A 24,675-nucleotide genomic window follows, 5' to 3' on the forward strand; every position below is an offset into this window, starting at 1 on the left:
GGAAGGAGGGGAGAGAAAGGGAAGCTTGAAGGTGGCTGGAGGACTGAGAAAGAAAGAGACTGTAAACAAAATCCCAAGCTCTGAGAACTCTGGAAATAGAGAAAAGAGACTTTAAAAACCAGAGAGGGATTTGGCATCAAAGAAAGTTTATATTGGTACAGCTTTGCTTATTTGATGGAGATGACCAGGGATTCTTGTGTTTAGGTACAGATGAGAAGGTGCTTCCTCTGGTGGGGGAGGGGGTGAGGATGCTTCAGTAGGGGGCTGAGAGAGACCCCACCAGAGGTTTTCACTCTAGTCCTCTCTTGTCCTTGGGGGGATATAGTCCAAGACCCCCAGAGGATGCCTAAAACTATGGATAATTCCCAATGCTAGAAAAATGTTTTTCCCTGAGCTCACCTACTAAGTTGACAATTTATAAATTAGGGACAGTAAGATCAGCCATGGCTGATTATAAAACAAACAGGGGGCCATAATTTTAATACTCTGCTATGATGGAAAATATACCTGAAATATCTTATTGCCTAGAATGTTTTCAGATTAGGGGTAACTTTAAACCATGGAAAGCAAAACCGCAAATAAAGGGGAATGACTATATTCTCTTGGTGCAGTAAGGAACCAGCTTGTTTGCTAAGAATGAGGAGAATCCGAGAGGCTGGGAATGAGTACAGAAGGAAGGTTGGGGTAGGCTTTGTGAGAGCAGGACCATCAGAGACCGAGGGGTCCTTGTACTTGCCATACTCCTTTTGCAACTCCTTTCCACCTTCAATTCCACAGCCAAAGACTTTGAAACCCAGACAGAGGATATGATTTACCCAGAATCACACAGTCAGCTAAGAGACAAAGCTTTGCCAACTGTTTGGAATGGCAGTTAAAGGCATTTGCATCACACAACAATCATAGCCTTCCTCTCCTTGATTTGACAGTGTGTGCCAATGTCAAGTTCTTATCCAGAAAAGGTCCCATAGGTTTACTAGATGTTCTGTCATACCTCAGGCAAAGCTTTGTACTAAAAGGCACTGACGCAGTATTTTTTTTCTTGAATAAATGGTAGAAATCAAGTAGCTCCTCCTCCATCCCATTTTACCTTAAAGGGATCTCTCCTCTCTCTCTCTCTATCTCTCTCTCTCTCTCTTTCTCTCTTTCTCTCTCTCTCCCTCTCTCTTTCCTGCCTTCTTGCCCTCCCTCTGTCATGTAAGTCTAGGTTAGAGCAGAATTGCTCTCTTTATGACTTAAAGTTAACACCAATCCCTACAATATTTGCTTTCCTAAAATGGGACGTGGATAAGATTTATTTATACAGAGCTCTCCTTGCTTTGGGATGAATTGAATGCTTTTAGGGTGTATCAGTTACTAAAAAAAAGTACCAAGTCCTTCTGGTTACTGTGGGTGTCTTAATGTGCACAGAACTGGATTTGACTATTCCGAAATCCACTCATTAATTCCTGGCCTTTCCTGCAGGGACTTGAGACCTCATTTATGTAAATGAATACAGAATAGATGGCAAATTAGGATGCCTAACCCACCCCCAGATTTCTCACTTTATAAAGATAGAACCCGGGAGGGAGTCGTCACTACATACACTCATAGATGCTGAGCAGACCCCTTTCTTTGAGTCTCTTTAGATGTAGCCCCAAACACACTCTGACCACCACCTTGCGGTGGTGGATGGTGGGTCCTTGCCTGCAGGATTCTCAGATGATGGAATCAGAGACACAGAGAAAAGACTGCCTGGGGAGAGCAATGTGGCCAGGTGGAAACTTCCATTCTTGATTCTGTCATTGTCTTCCAAAAATTACCCAGTTTTTGTTTGTTTTGTTTTGGGGTCACACCTGGCGATGCTCAGGGGATACTCCTGGCTCTGCACTCAGGAATCACTCCAGGCAGTGCTCAGGGGACCATATAGGATGCAGGGATTGAACCTGGGTTGGCCACATGCAAAGTGAATGCTCTATCCCCGCTGTACACTACCTCAGTGTTTTTTGTTTGTTTGTGAACTACTACCTTTGAGTTCCCTCACTTCCCTCTCTACTACAGCAACATTTGTGCTTTCTTGTTTATTTATATTTTTGATATTTCTGTCTTGGGGTCATGTCTGGCTACTCCCGGCCTGAGGCTTAGGAATCACTCTTTTTTTATTTCCTTTTTGGGTCACACCCAATAATGCTCAAGGGTTACTCCTGGCTCTGCACTCAGGAATTACTCCTGGCGGTGCTCAGGGGACCATATGGAATGCTGGGAATTGAACCCGGTTGGCCGCTTGCAAGGCAAACGCCCTTCCCGCTGTGCTATTGCTCCAGCCCCAGGCTTAAGAATCACTCTTGGTAGTGCTCGAGAGACCCCTCATGCAGTGCACGCATGCCAGCCCTTTGAGTTACCTCACAGATGCCCCACAGTGGGTACTAGCTAAGGTCACAGGAACCTGTTATCTGAGAGACCCTCACGCCCCATTCTTTGGCTCCTCAGCAGAACACCTTCCTGAAGTCTGTTCTCTTGGCTACGAGAAACCAAGCGCTAAACCAAACCCAGCCAAACAAGCCAGTCGATGATCCCCTGAGCCCCACCAGGAGTGGCCCCTGAATGCAGAGCCTGGAGTGAGAGCGGAATGTGGCCCAAACACAAACACAAAAACTCAAACAGAAACCAAGTGTTGGCGATTCCTGTCTGGCCACTTCTCATTGATTGCCCTTTGCCTGCCTCTTCCTTTTGATCTCCTGGTTGCGTTTAGAGGGACCAATTTCTCAGGGAAGCGTTCTTGCTGCTCTGACACAGTAAGAACTTCCGGAATCTCAGCTATTTCTGGCTGTAAACCAGGCCTCACACAGCTTTGGTGTCGCCTCAGCTGTTCTTTCCAGGAGTAGGGCTGGGGGTGGTGTTGGGGGCGGGGGGTGGTCCACACATATCACTAGAGCTCTGGGCTCTAGGTCCCACTGGGCAACTCGCCCCTTCCAGGGCTCTGAAGGGGGCACTCTAGGGCAGGTGACAAGTGGGGGTAGCTTAGTGGCGTCTGGCGTTCCCTGTCACTTTCTAACAGCTGAGCGAGGACTGACTTAGAAAGAACCTTCTAAGAAACTCCAGGTTCCCTGGGGGATGAGATGGTGGGGCACAGAGATTAGACTGACCAGGAACCTAGTCTGCCTGAGGTGACTACTGCTTCTTCTACTTCCTTTTCCTGAACCCCCGAGCCCTTCTTAGGAGTAAGAGTCTGGCGCCAGGATGCAGATAGAGCCCACACAGTGGGGACACCAGGTAAAGGAAGCGATTCCACTTTTGGCTAAAGGACCCAGCCTTCGGTTCATGCTGAAAGGTTAGACCACGAGGCTTTATTTATTCTTTGAGAACAGGAGGATACTCGGGGTGGAACTCATCTTGTCCCTGAAGCCTGTTGATTCTGTTGGGGTAGGTAGGCCTTTTCCAGGCACTGGGACTTATTGCTGGAGAGAAAGTTGTTCACAAATGACTGATCACTAAGAACAGCTCCCCCCAACCTGGCCAGTCCCAGAGTCCTAAGATTAAGTTCTTGAGATACTTGGGGTTTTGTTGTGATGGTTTCTTTGACGGCCCGAGACACTGAACCTCGTCTCATGCATGCAAGGCATGTACTCTGTCTCCGAGCCACACGCCCAGACCCCAACTCAAGTTCTTGGACATGCAAACCGGAGCAGCAGATACTTTATAACGTTACCCCCAGCAAGATGCCACAGTGAGGGAGTGGGTGTGGTGGGCAGAAGGAGGCTGGGAATGTCCCATTGGCTTTGGTCCCTTCCTAGCACACTCCGAGGGTTTGGTTGCAAGAACCGTTTGCCTGTAACCAGGCAGAGTGGACTAGGTTGTTAGAAAGTCATTGTTTCCTTTTGTACTTACCTTGTTAATAACTATCACTCTGTTCACATTCCCTGATTGTCAGCCCAGGGATCCCACCAGAAAATACTTCCTTCCTGCCAGAAAATACTTCCTCCACCACATAGCAATTAGATTAAAAGACTTACTGCCTTTTATTTATTTATTTTTTATTTTTTGCTCACCTGCCGATGCACAAGGATTACTCCTGGCTCTGCACTCAGCAGTTACTCCTGGTGGTGCTCAAGGATGGTAGTGAATGGATGCTGGGAATCGAACTTGGGTCTGCCACGTTGAAGACAAATGCCCCACCTGCTGTGTTATCACTCCAGCCCCAACTTACTGCCTTTACAGTAGAGCATATACACTATTTCTTTATTTAGTTCTTTGGGGGAGCAGGGCACACCTGGCCATGCTCAGGATTTACTCCTGACTCAGTGCTCAGGAACCACTCCTGGTAGGCTTGGGGAACTATATGGGATGAAGGAGATCAATCCTAGGCCAGCTGTGTGTGTGCAAGGCAAATACCCTGTCTGCTGTACTATTGTTCTGCCCCCTAATTATTTTTAATGAAACAAATATTTTTTATTGAAATAAATTTACTTAGAAAGTTGTTATGGGAAGAGAAGAGAGAACAAGGGCTTTCCCAGAGTGGAAAAAGCCCATCTACATGGTTTAAGGAGAGCCAATCAGTGCTGGAGAGCTAGTACAAGGGTTAAAGAAACTTGCCTTGCATTAAGTCAACCTAGTTTTAGTCCCAGGCACCGTACATGGTCCCTGAATACAGAGTTGGGAATAAAACCCCTTCTCTCCCTCTCCGTTTCTCCCTCTCCCTCTCTCTTTCCCCTTTCCCTTCCTCTTTGCTTCTGCTTCTCTGACTTCGCACTTCTGACACTAACATCATCTGGGGAATGTTTCAGGACACCTATATCACAATTATATACTTACTATAGCCAATTTTAATATATTTAAATTAAAGTAAAATGTAGGGGGTCCTTGACAGTAAATATCAATATTAAAACCAAGTAATGATCTGAAAAGGGATTATTCTGCTCCACCCCAGCTCAAATCTCAAGACTGAAGAAGTTTCCAATCTACACTGAAAGCCTGAAGAGTCTTTCAGGAAGGCCCTGATAAGATCCTGAGGGAAGGAGAAGCCAGTATTCAAAGCCTTAGACAAGCCCTTTGGCAGTTGTGGCCTATCTGGAGAGAGCCTCAGTTGAAAGGTTCTTTCCACTCAGGAGCTGCCCACATTCCAGGCTTAACGTGCTTGCCTTGTGTATAGCCGAGTCCAGTTAGACCCCTGGCATGGCTTATGGTCCCCTGGACACTGCTAAGATAGGCCCCTGGGGACCTGTCCAGAAGCAAACTCTGAGCCCCGCTGGATATACCCTGTCCAAAGAAGCAAACACTGTTCTCCTTCCTCTGAAATGTCTTTCTCTAAGGAAAGACAATGGAAATCCAGAGGGAGTCTGGGACTGATGACCCCTTTTCTTGCAAAGTGCATAACTTTGCCTCCGTTGGAGCACAGGACTTCCTGAAAACCTGGATCTTCAGGCCACAGTGGAGAGCAAATGAACCCCAAGGACAGGTTGACAGCTGCTGTAGTGAGACTGGCACTGTAGGGACCAGAGAGTCTGCACAACACAGCAGACCTCACCAGTCCTGGCCTTCCCCTGGGATACTCATGTCACGGGAAGTACTATGGCTGGTCAGGCAGGCACAAGGTCATCCTCTTGACTGTGGCCACCTTCCACTCTGTGACTCCTCCCCTCACTACCAGCAACATTTTGGCAAGCCAGCCAGGAGTAAAGGTGAAGTAGCCTCTCTTCTTACAAAATTTTACATAGGAGGCTAGAGTAGTAGCACAGTGGGCAGGGCACTCACCTTGCATGTTTCCAACTTGGGTTCAATCCCTTGCACCTCATATGGTCTCCTGAGACCCACCAGTAGTGATCTCTGAGTATAGAACCAGGAGTAAGCTCTGAACACAGCTGAGTGTGGCTCAAAACACCAAAATAAATAAGTAAGTAAATAAATAAATAAAACCCCAACCAACCAACCAAAAAAAAAAAAAAACCACCACTTTTTTTTAACCTCAATAAAATTGGCCCCCACAGACCTAATTATTTAGTTACATTTGGAACTTGTTCATTTCATGTGACTAATGTTGTTCGTTTCTAACTTCAGAACATAGAACTTCTCACAATAGCTTTCTCACATGTTCTTCCCACAAGAGTTGCATAGTATTTCACTTGATGAAAGCTTCATAATCCCAAAATTAATTTTCTTGTAGCATGCATTGCTTCGAGGCCGCGCGATATCATGTAGCCTACTTCTCCCTCTGGGAGAAACTGGCAAGCTTATGAGAGTTTCCTGCCCACATGGAACGGCCTTGCAAGCTTCCCATGGTGTATTCATATGCTAAAGCCAGTAACAAGCTGGATCTCATTCCCCTGACCCTGAAAGAGCCTCCAGTGTGACATCGTTGGGAGGGCCGAGTCGAGAGAGAATTCTAAGATCTCAGGGAAAGGAAAAGATGAATGGAGAGGTTACTGAGCCCACTCGAGAAATAGAATAGACGATTAATGGGATTTCGTGATTTGTGATGCATTGTTTAATGGGGTATATATTTTGAGAAATGCACCATTTGGTGATATTGGTTTTTGTTTTGTGAATAACACCATACACTTAGGAACTCAAGTCAGCTGTATGCAAGGCCAGAGCCTTACCTGCTCTGCTATCTCTCTAGTCCTTACATTCTCTTAATTAGGGGATGCATGAAAGCAGTATGCATTGGGCTTAAGGCATGCACAATGTAAGAGAAAGAGGTTGGAAAAGAACAATGTGTCTGAGGTATATCCGAGATGCAACCCTGGGCTCATGCTTAGGTGTTTTTTATCTGGGGCTATCGTCTTTTTAATCTCTCTCCACCTATTTCCCTATATCACTGCTAGTTTGTGTTTGTGTTTTTCAGAGCTGGATCTAGAACCTGGGTCCTCCACATGCAGACCATTTACTTTACCACAGACCCCATCCTTGGCTGCCAGAGTGTGTACCAGATTCCATAGACTTAAGGGCTTATTCCCTGCAACAATAGAAAGTACTGGACCCGAAGTCCCCCACACTTCTGTGTGATTTGGCTACAAATTCACGGTCTCACCTACTCCCACCTCAGCGTCAGTTAGTTCCTGAAGATTCTCAGAGAACTCAAGAGCCCTTATCATCATCATCACCGCTGGGTTCTATTTTTGCTTCTTTGGGTTTTTAAATTTTTTTTTTTTCTTAATTCTACCCGAGGTGGATTATAAAGGGTGCAAGTGAACAGAAAATCGAAGAACTACACAGGTGAGGTCCAGAGGGGTTCTGGCACACAGAAGCATCTGTCCCTTTGGAGGTGAGGCCTCCACCCCTCAGTAATGGGGCTGTTGCCAGTCTAAAAGGCCCAGGCTGTTCTCTGGGCCTGGGTGCCCTTGTGAGGATTTCCCTGATGGGTTAGCCACTGCTGCCAGTGAGAACAACCCTCTGGACCTATTCCCTGCCCAGAGGTGGAGGCGGGGGAGGGAGGAGGCCTGAAAGTCCCACTCATGGCACGGGGTGGTTTTGATTCTCCGTACTCCCAGAAGTCACCTGGTTTCCTCTAGCCACCTCATTGAAATAAACTCAGCTGTGGTTGAAAGAGGCTTCCTCCACGACCCAGTAAAGTCCTCACTGCTTTCATTCAACAAATGACAAGGAGGACCCAAAAGATACTACAGATATCTCTGTTCTATCTCAGGCAGTACAAGTACTATAGAGACTCACCTAGCATGTAGCGAAAGTGGGTTTAAATCCCAGCACCAAATAAGTACCTCTAGCCCTGTCAGGAGTAATCCCCGAGTGCAGAGACAGGAGTAATCCCTGTGGGGAGCCAGGGTGTGATCCCCCCCAGCAGAAAAACAAAACAAAAACAACAAAGGTCTTAGAATACCTGTGTCAGAATTAGATATTGTCGCTGTCATCCCGTTGCTCATTGATTTGCTCGAGTGGGCACCAGTAATGTTTCCATTGTGAGATTTGTTACTGTTTTTGGCAAATTGAATACACCATGAGTACCTTGCTAGGCTCTGTCGTGCGGGCGGGATACTCTTGGTAGCTTGCCGGGCTCTCCGAGACGGGGGGAGGCGGGGGGGGGGAGGAGAAATCGAACCCAGGTCAGCTGTGTGCAAGGCAAACGCTCTACCCACTGTGCTCCAGCCTAGAATTAGATATTGCTTTTAAATCATGTTATCTTTTATAATTTTCCTTAATTTCTCATAGCACCTTGGCAACATATATATTTTTTACATTATGTCTTCCCTGTTGGTGGGGAATAAGAGATAAGTACTATCTGTGCCCTCTTTTCTTCTTTTGTGTTTGTGGGATAGTTTGAACCTTACCCAGTAGTGCTCAGGTGCTACTCCTGGTTTTGTGCTCAAGGGTGCTGGCAACAGCTTGGGGAACAATCTGCATCATCAGGGATCAAATCAGGGCTAGTTGCATGCAAGGAAGAGTTTTTCTCCTTATTTTTTTGCTTTTTTGGGGGGGTCAACCTGGCGATGCACAGGGGTTACTGCGGCTCATGCACTCAGGAATGAAGGAATTACTCCTGGAAGTGCTCAGTGCACCATATCTGATGCTGGGAATCGAATCAAGATCAGCCATGTGCAAGGCAAATGCTCTACCTGCTATGTTATCGCTCCAGCCCCAAGTCAAGAGTCATAACCTCTGTATTATCTCTGTGCCCTCTTTTGAAAATAAGAAGTTCTGGATGGGAAACTGCGGTGTCTGGGTTCATGTATGCACCCAATCTGGGTTCAATCCATAGCACCACCGGGTCCTCCCACAGCATGGTGAGGTGCAGCCCTCAGGCCCCTGAGTACCTGGGTAACTTGAGTAATCTTTGGCACCCTTCTCTGAACTCCTTGAATTGCACCTCAGGTCAGGTGAGCTAAGAATTGCTGGCAGGATGACAGACCCCTGAGCACAGCTAAGGAGGCCCCCACTGAAACAGAATTAAACACAACCACAGGAAGACTCTCTGTGGCTAACAGAGAAACTTCTCCAAGAGTTCAGGGACCCATGAGAACCAGATTGAAAGTCACGGGCCAGCATCTACTAAAATACACATCTGAGCTGAAGAGAGAATCAAAGGGCTAAGCACAGGCATGGCATACAGGAGGCCCAGATAGTGTCCCCTCATGACATATTAACCCACAAAAAAATGCTTAATTCCTAGCCTTGTCGGGAAGTAGAGAGCCTGGGGAAGTCAGGGGTCAAAGAAGAACCAATATCAAAAAAGAAATCATGCTAAAGTGAATGATTGAATTCCTCACTCTACAGGTCATTGAGAACTCAGGTGGTGAGGGCTGGTTCTTACGCCCCACAGAACAAGTGGACATCAGGATTGGCTTGGTGGCTGCCTTGTGAAGCAGGAGGGTCGCTTCCACCTGGGGCTCACACAGACTTTATCAGTCCTGGGGCTGGAGAGATAGTATTGAGGGTAAAGACTTGCCTTGCACAGAATGAACCTGGGTTCAATCCCCGACATCCCATGTGGTTCCCACCCACCCATCCACCCACCACCACTGCCAGATGTGATTTTTGAGGGCCAAGCCAGGAGGAATCCTTGAGCATCTCCCAGGATGGCAGAACTGGGCTGAGCATGGAGGAGGCAACATTATTTTCTCAAGGCTACCTCCCTCACTCACTGCACCCAAGTCACTGGCCGCAGCATCTGTGATTATTTGAGACTTAACTTTCCGCTGTTATCTGTTCTGAAAGGTTTTGATGCCATTTATTTTTTCCTAGCTAACTATACTCTTCTCTGTGATTCAGTACCAACATCATCTCAGATCAACGTTCCCTGATTCTCTCCCTGAAAGATGAAATTGCAGTTGCCTTTACCCTGCATACAGTCAGCGGCTGCATCTCTGTTCCCCACTCCGTTCTGACTTCCTTCACGTCGAGCTCTGATTTATTTCAGTCACTGCGTCCTGCCCAGCATCTAAATCATGGTGCGGAGCTAATAGGAGCTGTAAGTGTAGGAGTGGGGACAGGCAGAGGCAAAGTAGAAGTGGAATGAGAATACTAGTAGAGGGTTTGTAACTCTGTACACTAAAATCATATGTGTTAACGCTATAAATAGGTAAAAGAAATTCATTAAGTGCTTTTATTGAGGGCTGTGTGTTGGGTCAAATGGCAGTGCTCGGGGCTTACTTTTGGCTCTGTACCCAGAGATCACTCCTGGCAATGCTCAGGGGCCCACATGGGGTGCCAGGGATCAAGTGTGACTCAGCCACGTACAAAGCAAGCACCCTGCCCACGTGCTATCTCTCTGTTCTCCCCAGGAGTTAGTGAAATGGTAGAGAGCCGGGGGAAAGCTCAGGAGAAAGGAGATGGTACGTATTTTTTCTGAAGGTGGATCTTGAAAGATTCCTTAAGCAGAAATTGCAAGGTTGAAAGATTCTCCTGGTGTTTTGTTTTGTTTTTCCTTTGCCCTTCTAGCAACAGGAAGAGAGAATCTCTGGGTTCCTAGACCCACTTACATTAGTCTTATCAGCTGGGTTCTATACCTGCCATGCCAGAAAGAGAAAAGGCCAAAGTGCAAACAACCTTCTCTCCAGCAATAAATAGACATGGCTAATTGTGTGGGAAGTCTGCCAAGAATTTTTCCAGCTGTTATCTCTAACTCTGACAACAATAAAAGGGGGGTGAGTGCTGTCCTCATTTTACTAAGGAGAGTGAGCCAGAGCTGGTGTGCAACAGGGCCACACCACTGGGAAGTGGCTAAGCCAAAACTGGAGCTAAATCTAACTTCAAAATCCACATTTAGTTGGAGTGGGAAGGAGGGAGTTGGGTCAGACCCAGTGGTGCTCAGGGAGTACTCCTGGTTCTGTGCTTAGGAACCACTTTAGGGATCAAACTTGGCTCAGATTGTGCATCATTGGGAGATGCATGCCCGTAGTAGATAATGGACCAAACATGATGACCTCTCAGTGTCTGTGCTGCAAGCCATAATGCCCAAAAGTAGAGAGAGAGTATGGGGAATATTGTCTGCCATAGAGGCGGGGGTGGGGTGGGGGTGGGAAAGGCGGGGTATACCGGGGATATTGGTGGTGGGGAATGTGCACTGGTGGAGGGATGGGTGTTTGATCATTGTGTGATTGGAACCCAAACATGAAAGTTTGTAACTATCTCATGGTAATTCAACAAAATTAAAAAAGAAAAAAGGTGTGTATCGCAAGTGCGCTACCTTCTGTACTATTGCTCTGGCCCACGTTGTTTCTTGTATCATAAAACACATGGAATGTTCCCATCTACTTACTGGCTTCATCCAATAACTCACGGATAATATTTCTTGTTTTGGGACCATCCTGGTGTCGTCAGAGTCTGCTCCCTACTCCGTGCTTGGTGATTACTCTTGGTGGTGTTCAGGGGACCAGGAGGTACCAGAGTTGAATCTGAGCCTCTTGCGTATACAGCAAGCGCTCAGACAGTTAAGCTATCTCTCTGGGTCTCATGACTAATGGGATCCCTAATTCCCTGGATTATTCTGGAGCAGAAGAAATCATGTCCTTGTCATGCACAAATGTTTCATATCTCTTCTTTTTTTGTGTGTGTGGAGGGGAGGGCACACCAGGTGACACTCAGGGCTTTCTCCTGGCTCTGCACTCAGGAATTACTCCTGGTGATACTCAGGAGACCATATGGGGTGCTGCATGCAAAGAAAGCATCCTACTTGCTGTACTATCTCTCCAGCCCTATACCCCTTCTTCTCCTTAGAATACCAACCATGTCCTTTGTATGTTGAACAAGCTGAGTCATTTATCACGTGAACTTTCTGAAAGTGTGAGTTGTGTTGACTGCCCCAGGGCTATTATTTAGCACACTCCCCATCCTTCACAGTATTTCCTCTAGACTAGTCATTAGATCTCAAGCAGTTTCTCACCTCTTTACCCAACCATCATAGGGCCTTTCTGAAATAGTTTCCCTCCTGTGCTACTGGTCGGGCTCCCTAGTCTTATGCCAGACCCAGCACCCCCACTTACTAAATTATCACCTATTAACTCTCAGGATATTCTAGGGGCCCATCGCAGAGAAACACTGTCCTAGAGGATTTGATCAGGTCTAAGTGTGACATTTTGGTAAGACTGTCTCGTGATTGGTATTTCATTGTGTGGCACTGAATATTTGATTGTATCTTCTCTCTGGCTTTGATGGACTTTGCTCATTGAAGTCCATATCTGTTCATTCACTAAGAACTGCCCCTTATTTCTTCTTTTTCTTTTTCACTTAATTATAGGAGTATATCCAAAATACAGGCTCTTCCTGCTTACCGAGGCTAGCCTAGGGTCATTATTAAAAGGGTAATGTATATTTTTTCTCATTTAAATTTTGGCTATCAAATTTCAAAATAACGTATGATTTTCTAACACTTGTCAAAAATGACCAACAGACTGAATTATTATTTGGTTAGTAGGAGGTTCTTCATGTGGATTCCTGAGTCTCTCTCTTTTTTTTTTTTTTGGCTTTTTTGAGTCACACCCAGCTATGCACAGGGGTTACTCCTGGTTCTGCACTCAGGAATTACCCCTGGCGGTGCTCAGGGGACCATATGGGATGCTGGGAATCGAATCTGGGTCGGCTGCATGCAAAGCAAACGCCCTACCCGCTGTGCTATTGCTCCAGCCCTTCCTGAGTCCTTTTGATACTATCTTATTGTCATTGACAGATTTATTTTTTTTTTATTATTGTCTAATGTGAGCTCTGATGTTCTAGACTTATTTCCTTACCAAGACCCAGCTCTGCAACCAGCCATTTACTAAGGAGCCCTGATTCCTTTTTGGTATCATTTATTTTATTCATTTTTGTTTGTTTGGGGGACTACACCCAACAGTGCTCAGGGTTTACTCCTCGCTTTGCACTCAAGGATCACTCCTGGGAGGTTCAGGGGACCATACGTGGTCTGTGCCGGGGATTAAACCCGAGTCAGTCTCTTGCCCTAACTGCTATACTACATTCTGGCCCCTCTTAGTGGCTATTGCCTTAAAAGCACTGGAACTGCTGCTTAAAAACACACACACACACACACACACACACACACACTTATTGAGAAGAATAAGTTCTCCCGTTCCTTTCTTGCTGTCCCTCATCTTGCTGCTGTGATGACGGGGAGTTCCTGGCTGTGGTGCTCCCCAGGGCTCACACACTAGGTGGAGGTGCTCACTCCCTTGACTGTGGCACCTCAGCTGCGCACTCCATTTGCATGACCACAGAGCCACAGAGTGGGCCTGTGTGTTGTCCCAAAACCAAAGGCAATGAAAAAGAAAATATTGCCCAGGGAACCATCTTTATATCCATAAAAAAATGTGCATCTTGTTTTATTCAGGACTTATTTATTTTATTATATTGCCATGATTGTTATGTTGCCAAGTTGTTCATAAAACACTTGTTTCAGGCATCAGATGTTCTCGCACCAATCCCACAAACAGTGTGAACTTCCCTCCACCGACGTCCCCAGTTTCCCACCCATCAACCCAGCCTGCCGCCTTGCAGGCACAAATGTACTTCATGTTGTTCGTTACAACTCAAAGGCAAGTGGAATGATCAAAACATTACAGTAAGAGTTCATTTGTGATCATCATTATGTCTCATAACGGTGTTACTAAAGTTACTGTCTGAGGATCCACCGTGCTGGTTGGTGCTTTCGAATCTTCTGTGTTAATGTTTAGGCTCATTGAGATTGGTGGTCTTCTGTGCGACTCTCCCATCAGATTTGCTGTGATCCCATTGGGCTGACAGCATCCCATTGGCAAAATCTGGAGATGTAGAGCAGTCCAGGAACTATAGGGCCAGAGCAATCAGGAAGAGAGAGGGGGATCTGCCTGCCTCAATTCTGAGAAGACTCCAGAGTTCTCAGCCTGGATCATCCTGTGGAGAGTCAGTGGCATCATGTTCTTTTTGTAGGTGTGACTCTGGGAAATTTTTCTGTGGGTAATACGGTGTGCGTGCGTGCGTGTGTGCGTGCGTGTGTGTGTGTGTGTGTGTGTGTGTGTGTTGATGGGGGAGTGCCAGAAACTAGTTGGGAAGGGGGTATGGTCCACACCAGCAACAATACTCAGAAGTTACTCCTGGCTCTATACTCAGGAATTACTCCTGGCAGTGCTTGGGAGGCCATATGGAATGGCAGGGATTAATTGCTTATACTATCTCTTTAACCCTAGAAACTAATTTTCATTTATTTATTTATTTATTTTTACTTTTTTGGGTCACACTCGGTGATGCTCAGGGATTACTCTTGGCTCTGCACTCTGGAATTACTCCTGGCAGTGCTTGGGGGACCATATGGGATGCTGGGAATCGAACCCGGGTCGGTTGCATGCAAGGTAAACGCCCTACCCTCTGTGCTAGTGCTCCAGCCCCAGAAACTAATTTTTTTTTTTTTTGCTTTTTGGGTCACACCTGTCAATGCACAGGGGTTACTCCTGGCTCTGCACTCAGGAATCACCCCTGGCGGTGCTCAGGGGGCCATATGGGATGCTGGGAATCGTACCCGGGTCGGCCGCGTGCAAGGCAAAGGCCCTACCCGCTGTGCTATTGCTCCAGCCCCCAGAAACTAATTTTTAACTGGTAAGACATTATAGTAACCAGAATCACTCAGTAACAGGATCAGTACATGAAAGAAGCAGATTCAGACTCCCTGAGAGCCGGCATCTGCCTTTGGCAGAGGGACCCAGAGAAGAGGGTGACTTGATTAAAGCTGCCCAAACCGGAGTTTCATAGGAAGGAACGCTTGAATTCAAGATGTGGTGCAATACTGCCTTGCTGAGCCCCTAATTCTGCTTCCATAGCCTGCCTCGCCGGCTCAGTCAATGGAAGGCGGAGGGAATGTGTGTGTGTGAGTGTGAGTGTGTGTGTGTGTGTGTGTGTGTGTGTGTGTGTGTGAGTGTGTGTGTGGGTGGATGGTGATGGGGTGGGCATGGTAAAGCAAACTCAGCCTTGTAAGCCAGAGATACAGTGCAGAAGGTGAGGCACTTGCTTTGCATGTAGCTGACCCCTGCTCAAGTCCCTGAGTATATATGGTCCCTAGAGCACCACCAGGCGTGTCCCACAAACAATCAGCCTTGTACATAGGAAGGTCGAAGACATGGGGTTAGAGAGATAACACAGTAGGTCAGCTGCTTGTTCTCTACACGGCCGGCCCGGGTTTGATCCCTAGCATCCCATATGGTTCCCTGAGTGTTGCTAGGAGGGACTCCTGAGTTCAGAGCCGGGAACTCAGGTGTGGCCAAACAAAACAAAACAGTCAAAAGAAAAAAAAAGAACAGGGGGTGGGACTGGGCCAGAGAGAGAGCACCGCAGGTAAGGCGCTTGCTTTGGTCTTGTATCAGACAACCTAGGTTTGATCCCCAGCATCCCATCTGGTCCCCAGAGCCTGCTAGGAGTGATTCCTGAGTGCAGAGCCAGGAATATCACCTGAGAATCACAGGCGTGGCCCCTAAACAAACATACAACCAAAACAAAAAAGGTCAAGATACTAATGAAAACAACCTTCAGATACAGACAATAGAACTGCGATCTGAGAGTACCAGGGTGGCAGTAGTGTGTGTGTGTGTGTGTGTGTGTGTGTGTGTGTGTGTGTGTGTGTGTGTGTGTGTGTGTGGTGAGAGAGAGAGAGAGAGAGAGAGAGAGAGAGAGACAGACAGACAGACAGACAGACAGACAGACAGACAGATACAGAGGCCCTGATACTGTGCTGGCCATGGTATAGCAGCTTTGTAAGTACAAAATAATACTGATACCACTGCAAAACATTTTTTTTTTGAGTGTTTGAAATTCTGTGGCAATGTATTACTATCAAGTCACTCAAGCTCTTGCCCACAGGAGCTAAGAGGGGTGTGGGGATGGTGCCAGGAGCTGGCAGCTGTGCATTTGAGAGGGACACCCCAGGGCAGAGCTGGCCACCTTTCCAGGGCAAAGACCACAGCCAGCGTTTCTCTGCACGTTTGCTGTCCTGTGCCTTCAGGATCTCCTGGAGAAGCCCCGGACCCCCGGGGGCAGGACACAGCTGCAACTTTCTTTTCTGTAGCTCACCCTTCAGCATGGGGCTGTTCTACCTGCCGCAGGCACCGCAGGTTGGACGTAGAGGAGCCACCGTGGCCGGTGTCACTGCAAGCCCTGCTCTTCTGGAGGGGACGATACTCTCTCTTATCAGTGACACCAGACCCTGTCACTGTCGCACTGCCCTGCGCCCTGCACACAAGTCACCTCCCTCTGCACACTAGTCAACAAGCTTCCCGAAGCTGGGGTTCCGCTGCCCTCCGCTCCCACCCTGTGGCCCCTCGGGTCTCTGGTAGACACTGCACAATAGGGGCCACAGAGTCACTCTCAATTGGGAAGCGCTGTCCAAGGCTTTTGGAAAGACTGACGCAGGCAGAGCTGTGAGTCAAAGCCCTCGGAGACGCCTCGTGTCAGACACGCTCTTGTTGTTATTCACTTAGGTTCTTGATAAATGTTTAACAGATGATTAAACAAAGGGTGGCATGAAAAGAAAAAGTCTGCTGAGAGTAAAAATTCTGGGCATGGAGATTAAGCAGGACAGGGCAGGGCAGGGCCCTGGAGACCAGAGCCCAGGGCCTGGGACCATTTGATGGCTTGGCGCAGGGAAGGGCAGCGGGGGAGGGGGGCATTTCTGGCACTGGAAAACATATGAGCATTCAACTCAGCAATAGGCGCAGTTTATTAGCACAACCTCCCGGCCAGGGCCGTCTCATGAGGAAGTGCCAGAAGCAGGATCCGAAGGTTAACTGTCCCAGAGCCACAAAGTAAGTACCGTGCTAAAGCTGGGAGAGCAAACCTCAGCCCACGTGGTGTCTCCTGTCATGGCCATCCTCAAGGAACAGGTCACAGGCTGCCACCCAGAGAAGTTAAGTCAAGTAACCTGAATGCGGGAGACCCTCTGCTCGTACAGACCATGATCCAAGAGGTCTTCTAACCCGTTTTGGCACCCAGAGCAGCTTCTTACAGACATGCATCTAGACTGTGAATGGAACTAAAATATCAGAAATCCAAAACCAAGTTCATAGAGTCTTCATTCTCAGCAATGAAAAGATATTATTTAAAAAAAAAGTAACCTGAATGTGGGCGAGGGCCGAAGTGTCCAGTGCTTTCCCCGTCCACAGAGGATTTTGAACTCTCTGAGCCAGAGGGGAGGGAGCTGCAGGAGGCCCTTGAACAGAGCTGAGTCCAGCCCTCGGGAAGGGAAGCAGGACGCAGAACTTTGGTGCTAAATTCTTTTCAAGACAACTGAGTCGGGAAAGAACCAGGAGTGAGTCCCGAGCATTGCTGCTGGGTGTGGCCCACAAACAAACAAACAAATCCTGGGCTGAGTGGCATCAATATCGACTTGATGCCACCTCCCTCTCTTCCATTTCATTAGTTCCTGACCAAGCCTTGTTTTTCTACCAGATTAAAGAAGAAAGGGAAGATTGTTTTTAAAAGTTCACTGTCCTCGGCTCTGGCGTCAGAGGATCCGACCTGGTGAAATGAGAGGCCCTGGGAGTGGTGGCAGCCCAGCTGAGCTGTGTTTGCCCGAGAGCGTCACCTGTCCAGGTGTGTGTCTGGGGTTGGCTCCAGACAGGTGCACCCAGAACACCTGCCACTTAGCTTGATGGCCACGGGCCTCATCAGCCCTCTCTGAGAGAAGCGCGTTTGAAGATGTTTCATATAAAATACCAGAACAACGAACACAAGAATGAATAATAAACACACCCAAATGCATACACAGGAGCTTAGAAAGGCCCACAGAGACTTTTTTTCCCGAAGTCAAAGACCATAACATGGCGGAATGTTGGAACCGGGGGCCCCCAAAGAACACAGCTACCCTTGATCCGGGACAAAGTGACCTGCAAAGCAAATTGGGCTGAACAGAAGAGAACTCTCCTGCACTGTTTGCAGAAACTGTTTTTACGGGAAATACTTTACAACCACACCCCGCTTGCTCCTGCTGGCCTTTGGCCTTCTGAGCGGCTCACAGAGCTTCGGGCCAATTACAAAGAAGAAGCGGACAGAACACACAGTGTCCGGGAGGCCAGCTCCTGAGGACCTCCAGACCCCATTCTGCTCATCCTGAAACCCACTTGGTTTTTCCAAAAGTAAATGAGATAGAAGTTTCCAGACCTTTCTTCTAGCCTTCTGAATATTCTCAAAAATGTTGGGGTGGGTGGTGGATGTGGGCATAATTTTTACCTTCATTGCACTCAAGGTGGCTGCAAAATTCCTTCCCTGCTTGCCAAGCTTGGCTTTCTGGTGTGCCTGGGAGGGGACCCATGTTTGGCCTCAAGAGAGAGAGCGCTGGATAGTAGCATTATGGCTATCTCTGTTCATACACCCCCATTCCAGAATCTGCACCCCTGTGCTGTGTCCTATTAAAAGTCTTCCTCCTATACCCAAGAAGTCTTTGTAACACTCTGCACTTACTTCCTCAGACTGTATCTATATATTTCAATATCCCGTTTTCTTGTTTCACTACACTCAACTGTGAACTCCTTGGAAGGGGAGCAATGTTTTTGCAATGCTTTTTTTCTCCAGTGTTAGGTATATTCTAAAATGCAGTGCCCCGAGAGATAGCACAAGGGTTAAAGTGCTTGCTTGCTTTACTCACGGACTGCTGGCACTGTATACGGTCCCTGGGGCACTGCCAGGAATGATCTCTGAGCATTGCCAGGTGTGGCTCAGAAACCAAAAACCAAAACCAAACCAAACGACCAAAAACAGTTGTCACTCAAAAGTAAATTCTTCAGTGAATGATGGCAACAGAAACGACCTCAAAAAAGAGATGTTGGGGCTGAAGTGATAGCACAGCGGGTAGGGTGTTTGCCTTGCATGCGGCCAACCGGGGTTAGATTCCCAGCATCCCATATGGTCCCCCAAGCACCGCCAGGAGTGATTCCTGAGTGCAGAGCCAGGAGGAACCCCTGTGCATTGCCAGGTGTAACCCAAAAAGCAGGAAAAAAAGAACTACTTAAGAAAAGAGATGTTGTTTTGGTGTTCTTGTTTTTTTTTTTTTTCTTTTTGGGTCACATCTGGCAATGCACAGGGGTTACTCCTGGCTCTGCACTCAGAAATCACCCCTGGTGGTGCTCAGAGGACCATATGGGATGCTGGGAACTGAACCCGGGTCAGCTGTGTGCAAGGCAAATGCCCTACCCGCTGTACTATTGCTCCAGCCCCGGTGTTCTTGTTTTTAAAGAAAAGTCTCATTAACATACTCTTCATTATGCATGGGCACCTAGAAATATTTGAGCAAAGTCCATGGTCTGTCCCTGTGAATTTAGGCCAATAGTGGTGCCAATAATCTTGCAACCCCCCTAAGTGGATGAGATTATCCCACAGGGATGAGAAGGATTTTGTGGCTTGGGAAAATATCTGAAAGGCCCAGTGAAACATTCTGAGGACAGGGAAGGAATGCCTGGCCACATTTTGTGGGAACTTTTCAAAACCCTTGTATCAGCCCATTTGTTGAGCTATAACCTGAGGCCACTGAAAGATAATTTTGGCTTCTTCCCCAAAGAAAGTTGTTAGCAAAAACAGTGCGTCTCTGTAACCACATGCAAACACTCCTCCCTCTCAGAGTGAGAAAATACACTGATTTCTGTGAGTTTTTGCAAAAGTAAGTACACACACACACACACACACACACACACACACATATAAATGGGTATGGACCTGTCTCTATCAAATACCCGGGAGCTCAGTGTCTTCTTCCAAAGTTTCAAAGCTGCAGAGTAACTGATGGTGGCCCTGCATTTTCCTTCCTGTCCGCGTCACTCACACACTCAGAAGGTGCAACAGGTAGGCCTGAAGCGAAGGTGGAGCTCTTAGAAAAACTCAGCCAGCTCAAACTTGTGTAGAAATGTCCTTGCAGCCCTGTGAAATTCTGATGTCCCTGGCTCCAAAAGTTTAGCTCTGGGGCTTTCCCCTTAATCCCAACAGAACTGAATTGGTGCCTCTTAATTACTCCTGTGGTGGAGTAAATCAACACCCTTTTAAGCAGTCGTTTGGGTATTAAAAATTTAGAAACTTATTACTAGAGAATTGCAACACATGGAAATCCTCAGATGGGAAAGAGATGTGGTTAAGCTGGTTCCCTGCAGAGAGCGGCGATATCGGACATTATGCAAGAGATGGAGTTTCCTGGACGTGACCATTCATACGCTGCAGCCAACCCAAAGTTCAAACCCAGGAGATCTGGAAAGATAGCACAGTGGGTAAGTTGCACGGCCAACTGGGGCTGGATTCTTACCACCCCAATATTGGTCCCCAGGCACTGCCAGGAGAGGTTCATAAATGTAGAGCCAGGAGTAAGCCTTGAGCACAGTGAGAATTCTGCCCCTGCCTCTGAAGAAAAAAAAAAAAGAAAGAAAGAAAAAGGCAAACAAAAAATCAAAGTTTAAGCCCAAGCTGTGAAATAGCTATAAAGCAGGCACGCTGCTCTGGGCTCCTGCAATCTCAGCGCTCCCTGCGTCATCTGGCACCCTGGCTTTGTCACTCTCCACCCCAGGGTTGCCCGTGTTCTTTGAGGCATGGTTTCCTTTGTGTTTTTTCTCTCTTTTCCTTTCTCTCTCTCTAGAGAATACTACATTTTCCTTAGAATTAGCTTATCCCTCATTAAAACTGTTTTAATATATATTTACTAAAATATATATATTTAATATATATATTTACTAAGTATATAGCTGGACCGGTGAGATAGAACAGCAGATACAGCACTTGTGTTGCTTGTGACTAGTGGGATCAATCCCTGGAATCATATAGCACTGCCAAAAGTGATACCTGAGCAATGCTGGGTGTGGCCCCCTACATATATATGTATATATAGGCATATGTATATGCATATGTGTATATATATATATATACACGTGTGTGTGTGCGTGCACGCTGCAGGAAAAAAATTTTTTTTGCGGCTGCATGACTGTTGGATATCATTGGTTTGTCCTTTCCCCCTTGCCACTAGGAGCTTAGGTTTATCAGTCACACCCATCAAAGTGCTCCTATCCCTGGCAGGGTCCCAGTCTCATAATTACTACTGGATCATGACAGCATTTGTCTATGATCAAGCTCTTAACTTATAGTTAAGAATTAGGCACTTTGGCCAGGCCCATCTCGATGCCAGGGTAGCACATAACTCACCGCTTGCCCTGGATCCTTCCTGTCCCACGTCGGGGACCCTACTTTGGGGTGCTAGGAACTGAGGGCAACTGAGGCTTAAGTGGAGAAAGCAGATGCCCGGGAGGGAATAATATTCGAGGCCAATTAAGTCCCAAGTTACAAAAACATAATATTGTCTTCTTGTGTCTATACAAAAAAGACATAGCTTTAAAGTAAATTATTCAAAAGGCATAAAGAGGAGAGAAAGGCAATGTTATAATATTCAGTGTCCTAGGAAGTTCTGACCTTACCAATTAACAGAGTTTGATTAAGGGAAGAGCAGATAAACTGGTAGAAATGGTTACAGATAAACAAAGGAATGGGAGTGACTCGGGAGCACTTTGATGGGTGTGACTGATAAACCTAAGCTCCTAGTGGCAAGGGGGAAAGGACAAACCAATGATATCCAACACATGACCTCTTTATTTTTATTTCTATTATTTATTTTTTATTTATTTATTTTTCCTGCACAACAGAGCCTGGCAGGCTACCCATGATGTATTTGATATGTCAGAAACAGTAACAACAAGGTGCTCTTCGTGTTCCTGGAGTGAGCAGATGCCATTGGGCTACACTATCACGTGACAGGGACAAATGAAGACATTACTGGCGCCCGCTCCAGCAAACCTATGAACAACGGGATGATGGCAACAGTGACAGTGATACAGTGATATGTATGTGAGGCAAAGGTGAGGTTCATATTATGTACACACAAAACATACATATGTTAGATATATTATACACACACATATATATGTATATATATGTGTATATATATACATATATATGTATATATATGTGTATATATATATGTATATATATGTGTATATATATGTATATATATATATATATATATATATATATGAAGGCCAGAGAGATGGTACAGGAGGCAAGGCAGTTGCCTTGCATGTGGCAAACCCTGATTCAACTCCCGGAACCACATGTAAGAGGCCTGTGTTAATCCCTAGCTCTGTATGTTCCCTGAGCACTGCTCAGAGAGGTCCTTGAGAACCAAGCTGGGAGGGAGTAGTGCATGAGTACTGCTAGGTGTGCCCCCCGCCCACCCCATAGCATTCGAAAGTTAAACTTAAATCCTGATTTGCAGAAAGAGAATTTCTTTGGCAACTTTTTCTTCTTGGTTCCAAGCTTTGTTCTGAAGTAGCACTGTAGCACTGTCTTCCCATTGTTCATCGATTTGCTCAAGCGAGCACCAGTAACGTCTTCATTGTGAGACTTGTTACTGTTTTTGGCATACTGAATACACCATGGGGAGCTTGCCGGGCTCTGCTGTGATGAGTATATTGAAAGAACAACAACAACAGCAAAAAGATCTCTGACCCGTGAAACTTATACTCCAATGGGGAAAAGTGACAATAAAACCAGAACAAGTTGTGAAGTTGTTGGACGTGGTAGGGAAAGAGCAGTGGGACTAAGCAAAGTTGGGCGTGGTGGAGGAGGAGGTTCAGGACTAAACGGGGGAGACTGAAGAAGAGACAGTTTGCTAACAGGTCTCTGGCGGCAGAGTTCTGTGAGAGGCACCAGCAGAGCAAAGGTCTTTGGCTGTGTCAGAAGAACCCCAAAGAGGGCCGGAGCAATAGTACGGCAGGTAGAGCACTTCCATTGCATGCAGCCAACACAGGTTTGATTCCTGACATCCCATATGATCCCCTGAGCCCTGCCAGGAGTAATTCCCGAGTGCAGAGCCAGGAGTAATCCCTGAGCATCGCTGCCTGTGGCCCATTCAAAAGGAAGAAGAAGAAGCCCAAAGAGGCCCAGTGGCAAGCCAGGAATGAGCATGGGTGTGGGGTGACTCAGGGGGACTGTCAGAGAAGAAAGTAGGCGGCAGCTCAGGTCAGGTAATGCTCTGGGACTAGCAAAAGGATGTGAGTTTGTTTTTCCAGTCTATGTGGAAACTGTAAGAGATGAAACGACGGAGCGGACGCGGCTGTGCCTTGCAGGAGCAGAGTGGAGGGCTGGAGAGGTAGTACAGTGTAAGGGTGTTTGGCTTGCCTGGGGCCTGCCGACCCAGGCTTAATCCTCAGCACCCCATAGGGTCTCCAGAGCACTGCCAGTGCAGAGTCTTGAGCACTGCTGGCTGTGGCCCCAAGCCCCATCCCCACCCCACCTTCCAAAAGAATAAAGGAGAAAAAAACTGAGTGGAAACTCGGGAATCATACCTGGATGTTGCATGAATTGCCTGGGCTGTGGCCAGGCTAATCTCTGAGAGTCCATTTGAGATAAGCCCAGTTGCATTAGGTCATATTGAAGGTTCCTTTCCATCCTAAGATCCTGGGACCTGAGCAGCAGAGAAATGCCTTTCAGTCCTCTAATCTTACACATTTGCAGCCTGCACACCGAACACCCCTGCCTTTCTGCAGTCATAGGGCCCCTTTGGAAAAATTAGGCAAAACCGATAGAACTTCTCCACAGAGGCAGGGAGAGTTAAGCTGCACACGCTGCTCATAGCAAGGGCGGGTCACCTCCTTCCCCTTCCTGATCCATTATTACTCTACAGATGTCCATGCATGAAAGACACTTGCTTATTTCTTCTCTACCTTCTTAGGGAAATATTTAGATATTCAGAGAAATTAATGGAATAATAAAATGTGCTCCATCATGTCTTCCATTTTAACCCTGAGAAAGGCCAATATTTACTATGCTGACTTTCTATCTTTTTATTTTATTTCCTTTCTGCCAATCTCTTTGAAAGTCACAGATATCAAGGCATTTTATCCCCAAATACTCTGTACATCTATATTTTGACAAGAACAATCTCTTATTATACCAAAAACCATTATTACATGTAAGAAAAGAAAAACTGATTCCACAAACTTAGTTTCAGTCCAACCTCAAATTTGCCTTGATTTAAAAAATGTCTTTAAGTAGAATTCTATCAACACACACATACTGTTGGTCCATCTTATTTTGTATTGAGGGAAGGGGGATGGACCACACCTGCTGGATCTCAGAACTTACTCCTAGCTCTGTGCTTAGCTTAATCATCTTCAGGGGACCATGTATGGCACCCAGAAATTGAACTGGGGTCAGCCACATGCAAGGCAAGCTCTTTACTCCTGTACTATCTTTCTGTCTTTGTATATTTCATATTATTTTTTCAGTTCCTCCATGATTTTTTTCCATGATTTTTCTTTTGACTGTTAATTTTCTTTTGATTTTGAGGGGCTTACCTGGTGGTGCTTAGGGCTTACTCCTGGCTCTGTGCTCAGGAATTATTCCTGATGGTGCTGGGATTAAACCCAGGTTGGCTGCTTTCAAAGCCATTGCTCTATCTCTTCCATCCTTGCTTGTTTGTTCTTGATCTCTTTACACATTGCAGGTCTGTTTAGAAAAGAATTGACCAAAGTGATTAAGAACTAAGTTTTAGCATGTGCCTCACGCATATGTGAGGCCCTGGGCTCAATCCCCAACACTACCAAAACACAAGACGGGTACCCTAAATTTGGGTTACATCAAATTAAAAAAAAATGTGGTGGAAAAGTTCCTTCCAGCAGTGCTCAGGGGCCACTTACAACTATAATGGCCTGGTGATCCACCTCTAATTACCTGATGGCATATGCTCCAGTCTTTTACTCTACCTTTTAAAGT

This window comes from Sorex araneus, chromosome 2 (assembly GCF_027595985.1).
Source record: "Sorex araneus isolate mSorAra2 chromosome 2, mSorAra2.pri, whole genome shotgun sequence".
In the NCBI taxonomy this organism is placed as follows: Eukaryota; Metazoa; Chordata; class Mammalia; order Eulipotyphla; family Soricidae; genus Sorex; species Sorex araneus.